Source organism: Carlito syrichta, unplaced genomic scaffold (genome assembly GCF_000164805.1).
Source record: "Carlito syrichta isolate Samal-C Ts95f unplaced genomic scaffold, Tarsius_syrichta-2.0.1 Scaffold95856, whole genome shotgun sequence".
In the NCBI taxonomy this organism is placed as follows: domain Eukaryota; kingdom Metazoa; phylum Chordata; class Mammalia; order Primates; family Tarsiidae; genus Carlito; species Carlito syrichta.
This window is the reverse complement of record NW_007039952.1, coordinates 18,514-31,682: the sequence shown is the minus strand read 5'-3', so window position 1 is coordinate 31,682 and position 13,169 is coordinate 18,514. Positions and strand designations below refer to the sequence as shown.

At 37.1% G+C, this 13,169-nt stretch overlaps 1 pseudogene; it reads right to left on the bottom strand.

Annotated features, from left to right (window-relative positions):
- Nucleotides 1-5,401: 5,401 nt before the first annotated feature.
- On the bottom strand, nucleotides 5,402-9,586 carry LOC103264388 (annotated as a pseudogene).
- Nucleotides 9,587-13,169: the final 3,583 nt, after the last annotated feature.

Genomic DNA, 13,169 nt, shown 5'->3' with positions numbered 1-13,169 from the left:
CCAGTTAATTCTAAAATTCTTATGGAAACACAAATTACTTGAAATTGTTAAAACTTGATAAAGAAGAACAGTGTCAAAAAACTTACGCTTTCTAACCTCAGGAGTTATTATAAAGCTACAGTAATCAAGCCAGAAATCAGCATCAAGCTACAGTAATCAAGCCAGAAATCAGCATCAAGAAAGACAGATCAATGGAGCAGAACAGAGTCCAGAAACAGACCACCATACATGTGAACAACTGATTTTCAACAAAGGCAAAGCAATGAAGAAAAGATAGTCAATTCAACAAGTTTTACTTTCAAAATTGGCTATCTATATGCCAATTATGTCTGTATGAGGTATGAACTTTGATCTATACCTCATACCATATGTAAAGATTATTTTTAAATAGACGAAAATTTAAAAGTCAAAATTACTACATTTCCAGAAGAAAAAAAAAAGAAAATATTTATGACAGGGATGTGTTCTGAGAAATTTCTTAGACATGACACTAAAACCAAGATAAAAAAGAAAAAAATTATAATTAGACTTCATAAAAAATAATATTTCTGCTCTTCAAGAGACACCGTTAGGAGAATAGAAAAGACAGGGCATAGACCAGAAGAAAATACTTGCAAATCATATGTCTCATAAAGGACTTTATCTGGATCATATAAATAACTCACAAAACCTTACAGTAAAAAAGTAAACATTCCATTTAAAATAGGCAACATATTTGAAGAGACGCTGGGTCTTAAGGCTTGGAAGCCACTCAAATGGGTTGGGTGCACATGTGTGGCTCTGAAGGCTGCAAGGAAGAAACAGAAATCCACACTCCAAGGTTGAAATGGAAATGCAGACTGCAATAAAAAGGCAAATTAACCCTTCTGTTAACTTTCTGAGCCCATGTCATTTCCCTGTGACCTGCTGAGTAACAAGCAGAGTTACAGAATAGACTAGCAGAGAATAGAAGTGTATTATTCAGTGTTCTTAGTTGCAAACAATCAAATCTTTCTCCAATTTATATAAGCACAAAGGGAATTAGCTAAAAGGGAGTTGAGTAAACCACCTACTCTTGGGGTAGCAGAAAATAAATCCATAGGAAGCAGGCAGAAAGAAGCAAGGCCATCTTCTCCTTTCAGACTTGCAATCTCCCTTTAGCACCGCTTATTGGCAAAACAGAAATGCTATTTGCAGAGTCTCAGCCTCAGCAGCACAGAGCAGAGGTGTGGAAGGGTGGGTTTGGAGTTAAGAGACAACTACTTAATATCCGACATAATTTCCCCCCTTGGCTACTCATCATCTATACATACCCCTCTCTACTTCTCTACCATACTTCTAAACTGCCATGAAACAACAAACAACTCTGTGTGTCTGTCTGATAAGAGCCAACTATCCTCTTTAGAAAGTGAGGAGATGGAAAGACCTAAGCATTATTGCATCTACTTCTAGAAAGCAATCACACGATCTGTCTCCGAGATATATTAATTTTTCCTCCAATTCAGTCACAATGCTGATTTTTTATATAAAAATTCTGTTGTACAGTTAACGCAAACTAAACACATGACATAATGTGAAGAAAAAGAAGAAAGAAGAAGAAAATGTGAATAGCTGCTATAATCAACACTTCTGCACCTGATCATGAGACCATAGTGACATTTCTAACTTCTTTTTCCACTTCTCACTCCATATTTGCTTTGTCGTCAGCTATGACTCAACTGGCTGTTGTTCTTTACCTGGGAGTATGACCCAAACATTCATTCCTGAGATATCTGAGACTTTAATGGTTCTGCCCTTTTGTTGGTTGCTATAGTTTTCCATTAACTTTTATTTTTAGATGTAAAAATACAGTCATGTGTTGCTTAATGACAGGGATGTGTTCTGAGAAATGCGTAGTTAGGCGATTTCATCATTATGCAAACATCATAGAGTGTACTTACAAAGACTTTGGTTATATGGCTTACTATACACTAGGTTATATGGATAGCCTATTGTTCCTAGGCTACACATCTGGACAATATGTTATTATATGGAATACTGTAGATTCAGTATAATAACATATAATAACAGAATGATGAGTATTTGCTTATCAAGACATATCTAAGCCTAGAAAAAGTACAGTAAAAATACAGCATTATAACTTATGGGACCACTGCCATATATGTGGTCTGCTGTTTTCTCTTTCTTTCTTTCTTTCTTTCTTTCTTTCTTTCTTTCTTTCTTTCTTTCTTTCTTTCTTTCTTTCTTTCTTTCTTTCTTTCTTTCTTTCTTTCTTTCTTAGCTGAAGTCTCACTCCATTGCACAGGCTGGAGTGCAGTGGCACACTCACGGCCACCCCAGCATTGACCTGCTGGGTTAGGGTGATCCTTCTGCCTCAGCCTTCCAAGTAGCCAAAACTACAGGTGCACGATACCACACCCAGCTAATTTTTTTTTTAATTTATTGTAGAGACAAGATCTCACTGAGTTGCCCGGGCTAGTCTCAAACCTGCAGGCTCAGGCAATCCACTCGCCTCGGCTTCCCAAAGTGCTGGGATGACAGACTGAGCCACCAAGCCCAGTCTGGTCTACTGTTTTCATGTAATTCAGAATTGTGCTTTTTAAAAAAGCACCAGAGAACCTCTTCTGTTCCAGACACAGTGCTCCTTGCCCTCCCTGTGTAGAAGCAACTCAATTCCTCCTTGGTAGTCAAAATCAGTCATCACAACCAATATAATAAAACCTCCTTCTTTGTCCCTTGGTTCAGTAGAGTAAATAGTCCACAATGGTCAAGTAGTTGTCTTACCTTGCAATTCGATGGAATTACTGTTGCATCCTTTTCTGAAAGCCTCCTCTTCCAGGAATGAAGACTTCCAAACCTGAAGTGCTATGTGCTGTGGAGACTGGTGAGTAAAAAGTTCACAAGTGACTTATTAGGTATAATTGCTAGAGGGGACACCCCCAACTTCTATCCCTTGATTCACACACCCATGCATTCTGGCTATGGGAGAGAGAGCACCATACACTAGTTTCACTGACTGAATTATGCCCCTTCAAAATTTATATGTTGAACCCTAATTCCCCATGTGACTATATTAGAGATATAGGTAATTAAGGATAAATGAGGCCATAAGAATGAAACTGTGTGATAGATCAGTGAGTATGATTGGCCCCAAATCCATCCAAGTTGCTGTGAAGTCCATATATTTGTCCTTCTTTATGGCTGCATAATATTCCATTGTGTATATGTACCACCTTTTCTTTATTCAGGCCAGCTTCGATGGGCAACATGGTTGGTTCCATGTTTTTGCTATTATGAACAGAGCCGCAACAAACATATGTGTGCAGGTATCTTTTTTGTAGAATGATTTGAGTTCCTCCAGGTATATTCCCAATAGGGGAATTGCTGGGTCATATGGAAGGTCAATTTCTAGTTCTTTCAGAAACAAAGAACAGAGTACCACATGTTCTCACTCATAAGCAGACCTTGAACAATTATAGTACTGTAAGAAAGCATTTGGCAGTAATGGGAAACTGTCAGGGAAGGGGGTGTGGCATAGGCAGTTGAGGGAAACTGCTAGGGGAGGGAGGGGCATACCTCATCAACAAGGGTACCTGCATAATCAATGTTTGTTTGTATACCTAACCTTGAATTGTACCCCACAACTTTATAATAAAAAATAAATAAATAAAATGAAATTCCGAGCCAATAGAACTGGTGTTCTTATAGAAGAGGAAAAGACACCAGACCCCTCCCCCCTCTGCCTACCATGGAAGAACACAGCAAGAAGGTAGCCTTCGGGAAGCCAAGGAAAAGACCCTCACCAGAAGCTGGAACCCCGATCTTGAATTCTCCAGTCTCCAGAACTGTGAGAAAATTAATTTCTCTTGTTTAAGCCATTTGGTCTGTGGTATTTTATTATGGCAGCCAGAGCAGATTAAGACAACTAGTCTCTAGTTCAAAGCACAGAGCATATCCTGTAAAACAGAGTCCCATCATTTAGGTTGTTTTATCCCAACAGTACACTGTTATACCACTCTCTTACACCAGAGACTTCTGCATAACAAAGTATATGGTAAAACAGTGAATTATATGAGCTTAGGCCTTATGTCATGCTTCTTTTGCAGTGAAATTATTTCTCTCATCAATATCAAAGTCATGTTGAATATCATTATGGTAGATGAGATAACCAATATGTTCATAAACTGTGATAATGGAAGAAGTATTTTAGACAGAGAAGGCAAGCCCATGTCATAACATCTGTATTCCAGTGGGGACATGCCTCTTCCTCTTCAATGATGAAATAGGGCCATTGCAATCAAGCTGCCATATGATAGCTAGCTGATGTCCCTCCAGGAAATGCTGCCATGTCCAGCACTCGGTGTTATTCTCTGATGTTGGTAGGTAAGAATGCTCAACAGTAATAGCAAGAAAATATGAGTAGATTGTCTTCGTTTCTGAAACAGGCCATGAGTGATACGTATGACTCATTTTCTTCACTACCATTTTATCTTCTCATTTTAAAGTATTTAGATGGAAGTTCTACATATCCAGAAAAGTAGACAAGTTGTATGCACACATATCCAGAAATTATCACAAATTGATCGCACCAGGGTCACAAAAAATGAGGTAAAAAAATAGAAGGTTCTGTGATGAAAATGGCACTTTATCTCTGTGGTCTTTCTCCTGGACAAACTAGAGCTCCAGTCTCATGATGATGAAAAACAGATAAATCCCAATTGAGAGCATTCTACAATATACATGAGCAGTCCTCCTCAAGATTGTCATGATCATTAAAAGCAGGGAAACCGGAAAACTACCACAGCCAAGAAGAGCCTAATAATACACAAAGTTAAAGGTAATGTGGTATTTTGGCTGGGTTCCCAGAACAGAAAAGGAAGATTAGATAAATGTTAAGGAAATCTGAATTAAGTATGGGTTTTTGTTAATAGTAACATATCAATATTGGTTCATAATCTTATCATGATTAATGTCATATAAATGTCAAGTTTTAAAATAAGAAAACTGCTGAGGCATACGTGGGATTTCTCAGTACTGTAGTCATAAGTTTTTCGGTAAATCAAAAATTGTTATAAAATGTAAAGTTTACTTAAGAAAAGGAAAAAGGAATACAACATAACACGCATCCCAGAAATCCCCTCATGACTTTTCTAAATCTCTTATTCAATCAACTCAGAGATAATTACGATTCCAGGATTTTTTCCAACTTTAAACATGCTTTTATTTAAGACATTGCATTTTCCACTTACAATACAGTGTTCACAAAGTGCAATATTATTTCCTTCTCCTGTGCACATGTTCCATTTTAGGGATTGAGAATGCCCAGTAGCTCAACTTTAAAACTGCCACCAAATTGCTACAAATTTTAGTCCATCAGTGTTTTCACTGTGTGAGACAATGATTCTTTTACATCTAGGTTGGCTTAATCAGCCTGTTCAGCGGTGGGGCCCAAGGTAGGACCACTATAGGAAGGAACTCCACCACCAGGGAATGTCCCAGGCATTCCTGCTGGCATGCCTCCTGCACTCTGGTACAGCTTGGTAATGATCGGGTTGCAGACTTTCTCCAGCTCTTATTGCTGATGTTCAAATTCTTCTTTCTCTGCAATCTGATTCTTTTTGAGTTAATTGATAATTTCATTACACTTGTCAAGAATCATCTGTTTTTCCTCCTCATCATTGACCTCTCCTTGAAATTTTCATCTTCAACATTTGCTTTCATACTGAATGCAGAGAAGTCAAGGGGATTCTTGAATGGCATCTTGTTTCTCTGCTTCTCATCTTCAGCTTTGTACTTCTCAACTTCCTGGACCACATGTTCAATGTCTTCTTTGCTCAAACAACACTTGTCATTAGTGATGGTAATCTTGTTCTTTTTTTTGTACTCTTATCCATAGCAGAGACATTGAGGATGGCTTTGGCATTGATGTCAAAAGTGTCTTAAATCTGAAGAACCCTTGAACATCTAGGCATACGGAGAACATACCTCAAAATAGTAAAAGCCATCTACGAGAAACCCACAGCCAGCATACTCCTAAATGGGCAAAAATTGGAACCATTTCTCCTGAAAACTGGAACCAAACAAGGATGCCCACTCTCAACTCGCTTGTTCAATATAGTATTGGAAGTCCTGGCTAGAGCAATCAGAGAAGAGAAGGTAATCAGTGGTATCCAAATAGGAAAAGAGGAAGTCAAGTTATCTCTCTTTGCAGATGACATGATCGTGTACCTTGAAACCCCAAGACAATCTGACAAAAACCTTCTTACACTGATAAAGGACTTTGGCAAAGTCTCAGGACATAAGATAAACATACAAAAGACAATCACATTTCTTTACACCAATAATAAACAAATAGAAACCCAAATAAAAAGCAAAATTTCATTCACAATAGCCACAAAAAAATGAAATACCTTGGCATCTTCCTAACCAGAGACGTGAAAGACTTTTCCAAAGAAAACTACAAAACACTGCTCAAAGAAATCAAAGATGACACAAACAAGTGGAAAATATCCCATGCTCATGGATTGGAAGAATCAACATTGTGAAAATGTCCATCCTACCTAAGGCAATTTACAGATTTAATGCAATACCCATCAAATCACCAGCCACATTCTTCTCAGACCTAGAAAAAACAACGCAGGAATTCATATGGAAACACAAACGACCAAGAATAGCCAGAACAATCCTCAGCAAAAAAAAAAACAACAAAAAAACAATGCAGGTGGTATCACATTACCAGACTTCAAACTTTACTATAAAGCTACAATGATCAAAACAGCCTGGTATTGGTACAAGAACAGACATATAGACCAATAGAATAGAACTGAGATTCCAGAAGCAAAACTTCAATTTCTCAACCAACTCATCTTCGACAAAGTCTCCACCACCTACCACTGGGGAGAGGAGAACCTATTCAGTAAATGGTGCTGGGAAAACTGGCTGACCACATGCAGAAGATTGAAACAGGACCCCTATCTATCCCCATGCACAAAGGTTAACTCCAAATGGATCAGAGACCTAAATGTGAAACCTCAAACCATAAGAACCTTAGAAAATGAAGGACATACCCTCATGGAAATCGGAGCTGGCATCCAATTCCTGAACAAAACCCGAAACCCACATGTCATAAGAGAGAAGATAGACAAGTGGGACCTTATTAAACTGACAAGCTTCTGCAAAGCCAAAGAAACCATCAAGAGAGCAGGGAGACAGCCTACAGACTGGGAAAAAGTATTTGCCAACACCAGGTCCGACAAAGGCTTAACATCTTGGATCTACAAGGAACTCAAACGTGCTAAAAAGAAAAAAAACAGACAACCCCATTATAAAGTGGGCAAAAGATACGAACAGATACTTCTCAAAGGAAAACATTCGAGCAGCCAACAGACACATGAAGAAATGTTCAACCTCACTAATTATCAAGGAGATGCAAATGAAAACCACACTGAGATACCACCTAACTCCAGTCAGAATGGCAATTATCAATAACTCAAAAAATGACAGTTGCTGGAGAGGCTGTGGTGAAAAGGGAACACTCCTACACTGTTGGTGGGAGTACAAACTGGTGTAACCTCTGTGGAAAACAGTGTGGCGATTCCTAAAAGCTCTAAATATCAACCTCCCATATGACCCTGCAATCCCCCTACTGGGAATATACCCTGAAGAACTCAAATCACTCTATGAAAAAGATACCTGCACACGTATGCTTATCGCAGCATTGTTCACAATAGCAAGAACCTGGAAGCAACCATACTGTCCATCAAAAGAGGACTGGATTAAAAAAATGTGGTACATATACACAATGGAATACTACACAACCATAAAAAAGAACAAAATTATGATCTTTGCAGCAACCTGGATGGAACTAGAGTCAATAATACTGAGTGACCTCTCACAGAAACAAAGATCTGAGTATCACATGTTCTCACTCATATAGCGGACCTTGAACATCCACCGTAATACTATAAAAAAAGGACTGACAGTGGTGGGAAACTGGGGGGGAAGGGAAAGGAGGTGGGATTAACGGTAGACAATATCTGTCTGGGGACGGGGAGACACCCTTTATCAACAAGGGTGCCTGAACAAAGCATATTTGTATTCCTAACCCTTAACTGTACCCCACAATATCAAAATAAAAAATATTGATATATTTTTTTAATTAATTAATTAATTAATTTAAAAAATCTGAAGAACACCACTGGTTGCAGGAGATATGCCTGTGAGTTCAAACTTGCCAAGCATTCCCAGCACGACATTTAGTCATCGCGCAGTCTCCTACATAAACCTCAATGAGCACACCAGGCTGGTTGTCAGAGTAGGCAGTGAAGGTCTGTGTCTGCTTAATAGGATTGGTAGTATTGCACGTAATGAGGACAATCATGAATCTGCCAGCAGTTTCTATACCCAAAGTAAAAGGAGTGACATTAAAGAGCAGCAAATCTTGCACATTTTCAGATTTGTTTTCAGATAAGATAGCTGCCTAGACAGCTCCAACATAAGCAACAGCCTCATCAGAGTTTTTTTTCACTGAAGAACTCATCAGTTCTTTTTCACTGAAGAAACTTCTGAATCATTAGGATAGGAATAGAATCACCAACCAGGACAATATCATGAATCTGTGACTCGTCTAGTTTGGCGTCTCAAAGGACTTTCTCTATGGGGGCCAGGGTGCCATAGAACAGGTCAGCATTCACTTATTCGAATCAGGCATGGGTAATGGAGGTATAGAAGTCGCTTCCATCATAGAATCAGTCTCAATGCTGGCCTGGGTGCTGGAAGAGAGAGCATGCTTAGCATATTCACAAGAAGTAAAGATGTTCCAGGCAGCTCGCTTGTTCTCACTGATGTTCTTACACCTGCACTTGACCTCAGTAGTGAAATTGTTGACCATTCAGTTGTCAAAGTCTTCTCCACCTCAGTGGGTGTCTCCAGCTGTAAATTTGACTTCAGAGATTTCATCCTCAATAGTGAGGATTAACACATCAAAAATGCCGCCTCCTAGGTCAAAGATCGACATTTCTTTCAGCTCCAACATTTTTGCTATTGCCATAAGCAATAGCAGCAGCAGTTGGCTGGTTGATAATTTTAAGTACGTTGACACCAACAATTGTTCCAGCGTCTTTGGTAGCCCGATGCGGAAAATCTAATTAAAGTAAGCGGGCACTTTGACGACGGCTTTGGTAGTAGCCTTCTCAAGGCAGGCTTCTCCAGTTTCCTTCATCTTTATCAGAACAATAGATAGTGTCTCTTCTCAATAGAAGCTTGTCTTCTCTCCCTTGTAGTCTACTTGGACCCTGAGCCTGCTTGTATCATTCGCCACCATAAAGAGTCAATGCTTCATATCAAACTGGACAACAGAATCATCAGATCTGGATCCAATCAGACAATCAGATGTTTGACATTTTAAAAAAGTGTTGGTAAGGTTCATTTCATCTTGATTCTTTGCAGCATCACTGATCAATTGTTGGGTATCAGTAAAGGCTAAATATCTTGGAGTGGTTCAGTTTCCCTGATCATTGGCAATTATCTCTACTTTTCCATGCTTAAAAACACCTACACAAAAATAGGTTGTGCCAAGATCAATACCAACTGCAGGTCCCTTAGACATAGTTGCTCACTTGTAGGGTCAGCTCAGCTTGCTGCGGCCAAGTTCTATGAGCCTATTCTGATTTTTAATGTCATAGTTTTTCTTATTTTGAACCTTATTATGGTGAAATCACACAGTGTATGCTCTTTTCTGTCTAACTTATTTTGTTCAAATTATATTAGCGAGATTCATTTATGCTGTTGCTTTTAACAGTGGTTTATTCATTTTCAATAATGTACAGTATTCTACTATATAGATATGCAACAATTTATTTTGCTATTATACTATAGTAGGAGATTTGGGTTTTTCCAGATTTGGGCTAATATAAACAATACTACTAAAAATATTCTTGTATGCAGTTTGGTACACATTCTTATGATGTATATATTTAAGAGTGGAATTGGTGGTCCATAGGATATTCATATGTGTAAACTGAGCAGATACTGCCACAATCCTTTCAGAAGTGATTATACATAATTACATTTTCACCTAGGTTATACAAGCTTGCTCCCACCTTAACACCAAGGGTAATAAGATAAAATACAAAATCCTAATACTTATAGATACAATCAGGGTCCTGAGGTCGCAGGGAGAGATAGAATCTGTGTACCAGTTCCCCTATGACACAGCACAGAAGGAAAAGATACTAGCAGTTATACAGACAGGTAGGATAACCAGCTTAAATTTCAACAAATTCTAAAGGTTAAACATGTCTAGCATGATTGGATAGGATGTCTTGGAGTCCTAGACACTAATGGAGTTTGGACTCACTCATGAACTCTTTTCCTTAAACCTCTACTAGGTGTTTGTCAGAAAGATTGAGTCTAAAGTAGGAGCACAAAGAGAGTCCACCTTGGTGGTGCAGACATGCAGGAAGCTATTGGATGTCACTGCATGAAAAGCAAGAAACCCAAACACCCTCTAAAGATCTTCTCTCACACAAAGCAAAGACTTAAGTCACCAGGAACAGAAGAAGTCAATTTTGTTACCCACAGTGAATAGGTAAAGACAAATTTCTGCTTGAGAATAGGTAGAAGTGTCACACTCCACTCCCTCCCAAAAGGAAAAAATACTAATCACAGGAAAGTGGCAGGAACAGTTTAGGGCTCAAGAGATTTACCAATATAATTATAATTCTACTGTGACTAAGGAAGGAGCAGAAAACTGTCTCTTCCCCAAATACAAGGCAGAGGTTGGCTGCCATGGGGAGGAGGAGCAAGAACACAGAAGGAACCCTATCTTTGAGATCTAGACACACAGATTATGTCTAAAACTGAGGTTGAACCAAAACATCCGTAAGCTTCCCTTAATCATTAGCCTAATAAGTGCTAAACTTCCGCCTTAAGAAATAAACAAACAAATTCAATGCAAAGCAAGCAGTGGAAAAGTAATAATCGATGAACTCAGTGACACTGAGAACAGACAAGTAATAGAAAAATCAAGACAATTATGCTCCTTTATGAAATTATTAATACAATCGATATCACAAACTTCTCGTGAGAGAGAGAAAAGACATTTCAGCAATATGAGGAACAAAAGAAGGACTATTGATACAAATCATATAGAATTTTAAAAGATAATAAAGGAGGAAAACTATTGAGCAACAAAATGGATGAACTCGAGAGCATTGTGGTACATGATAGAAGACAGACAAAAAGAGAAAGCGTGTTGTATAATTCCATTTATGTGAAATACCTAAAATAGACAAATCCATAGAAACAGAAAGCAGATTAGTACTTGCTTGAATCTGGCAGTATGAGTGGGGATTGACTGTAAATGGATATGAGGGATCTTTTGCGGGTCGTGGGAATGTTTTACAATTAGACTTAGACGATGATTGCATGACTCTATAAATTTACTAAAACCATTGACTTACACACTTGAAACAGGTGAAATTTGTGGTATGTAAATTGTTTATCAATAAAGCTCTTAAAAAGAATAACAAGGACTTCATATAATCAAATTTATTCCAACAAATTTGATAACTGAGGGTAAAATAGCCAAACTCTGTGAAAGTCGCAAGCTATTAAAGCTCATTAAGGAAAAAAATCAATCACCAAAATAGTTCTAAATTCATTAATTATGGATAAAGAAGAAAAATAATGTGATAATCTTAATAGATGCAGAAAAAGCAGTTGGAAAATTCCAGCATCAATTCATGATAAAAATTCTCAGCAAATTAAAAATTCAAGGGAGCTTATTTCACTAAAAAAAGCATATATTAAAAGTTGACAGCTAATTATACATAATAGTTAAAGACACTGTTTTCCATCTAAGATTAGGAAAAAGACAAGGATGTGCATTCTCACCATTTCTATTTAACATCATCTTGGAGTACTAACCAGTGCAGTAGGGAAAAATAAACATATTGGAAAGAAATAAATTAAGCCGGGTTGATTGACAGTTGACATAATTTTCTACTTCAAAAATTCCAAAGAATTCATATAAAACTTATTGGAACTAAAAGCAAGTTTAAGAAAGTTGCAGCAGACAAGCTCAATATACAGAAATGATTAGGATTTTCATATGCTAGTAATGAATCATTGAAATTTTTAAAAAGCACCATTTACAACAGAACCAAAATATGTGAAATACATAAGGATAAATTTAACAAAACATAAGGAAGTCGTGTATGCTAAAAAATAACTCAAGCACTGCTGTGCGAAGTCAAAGAAGACCTAAATAATTGGAGAGTTATATCAAGCACTTGCATTTGAAATCTCAATGTTATTAAGATGCCATTTTTTCCATATTTATCTATAGATTTGACATAATCTCAATCAAAATACCAGCAGGATTTTGAATTTTTTAAAATAGAAAACTATAAGCTGAATTTGAAAATGGAAAGCAGAGCAAAACAAATAGCAATACTTAGAAAAGTCAAAGCAACTTTGGAAAAGAACACAGTTGGAAGATTAGAACAACATGATCTTAACATTTATTTTTAAAGCAAAGTTAATCAAGACTTTGTGGTACTGGCAAAAGTACGGACAATCTTCAATGGGACAAAATAGGATTAACAGAAGAAGACCCACACATATATAGGAAATTTATTTTCCACAAAGATGTAAAGGAAATTCAATGAATAAAACATAGTGCTTTCAGTAAATTGTGCTGGAAAAATTGGACATTTATAAAGAATGAAAAAAGGAAACGACCATTATCTCACACTATACACATATGCAAAATTAACTTGCATTGTATCATAGACTTAAATATATAAATATATATTTATGAACTATAAAGCCTTTATAAGAAACATAGATGAAAACTTTGAAAGCTTAAGTTAGGCAAGTTTTTTTTGTTTTTGTTTTTTAGATAGAACACAAAAAGCAAGAACAATGAGAGAAAAAAATAGTTGAACTGGAATTTACCAAAATTTAGAATTTCTACGCTTCATAGAACATTAAGAGAATGAAAAGACAGGACACAGAGTTGAAAAAATTATTTACATATCACATATTTCATAAAGAATTTGTATCCACAATATATTGAGAATCTCCCAAACTCAAGAAAACAAACAATTGAATATATTATTGGACAAAATATTTTTACATACACTTCCCCAAAGAAAAGACATGGGTGGCAAATAAGCACATGAAAA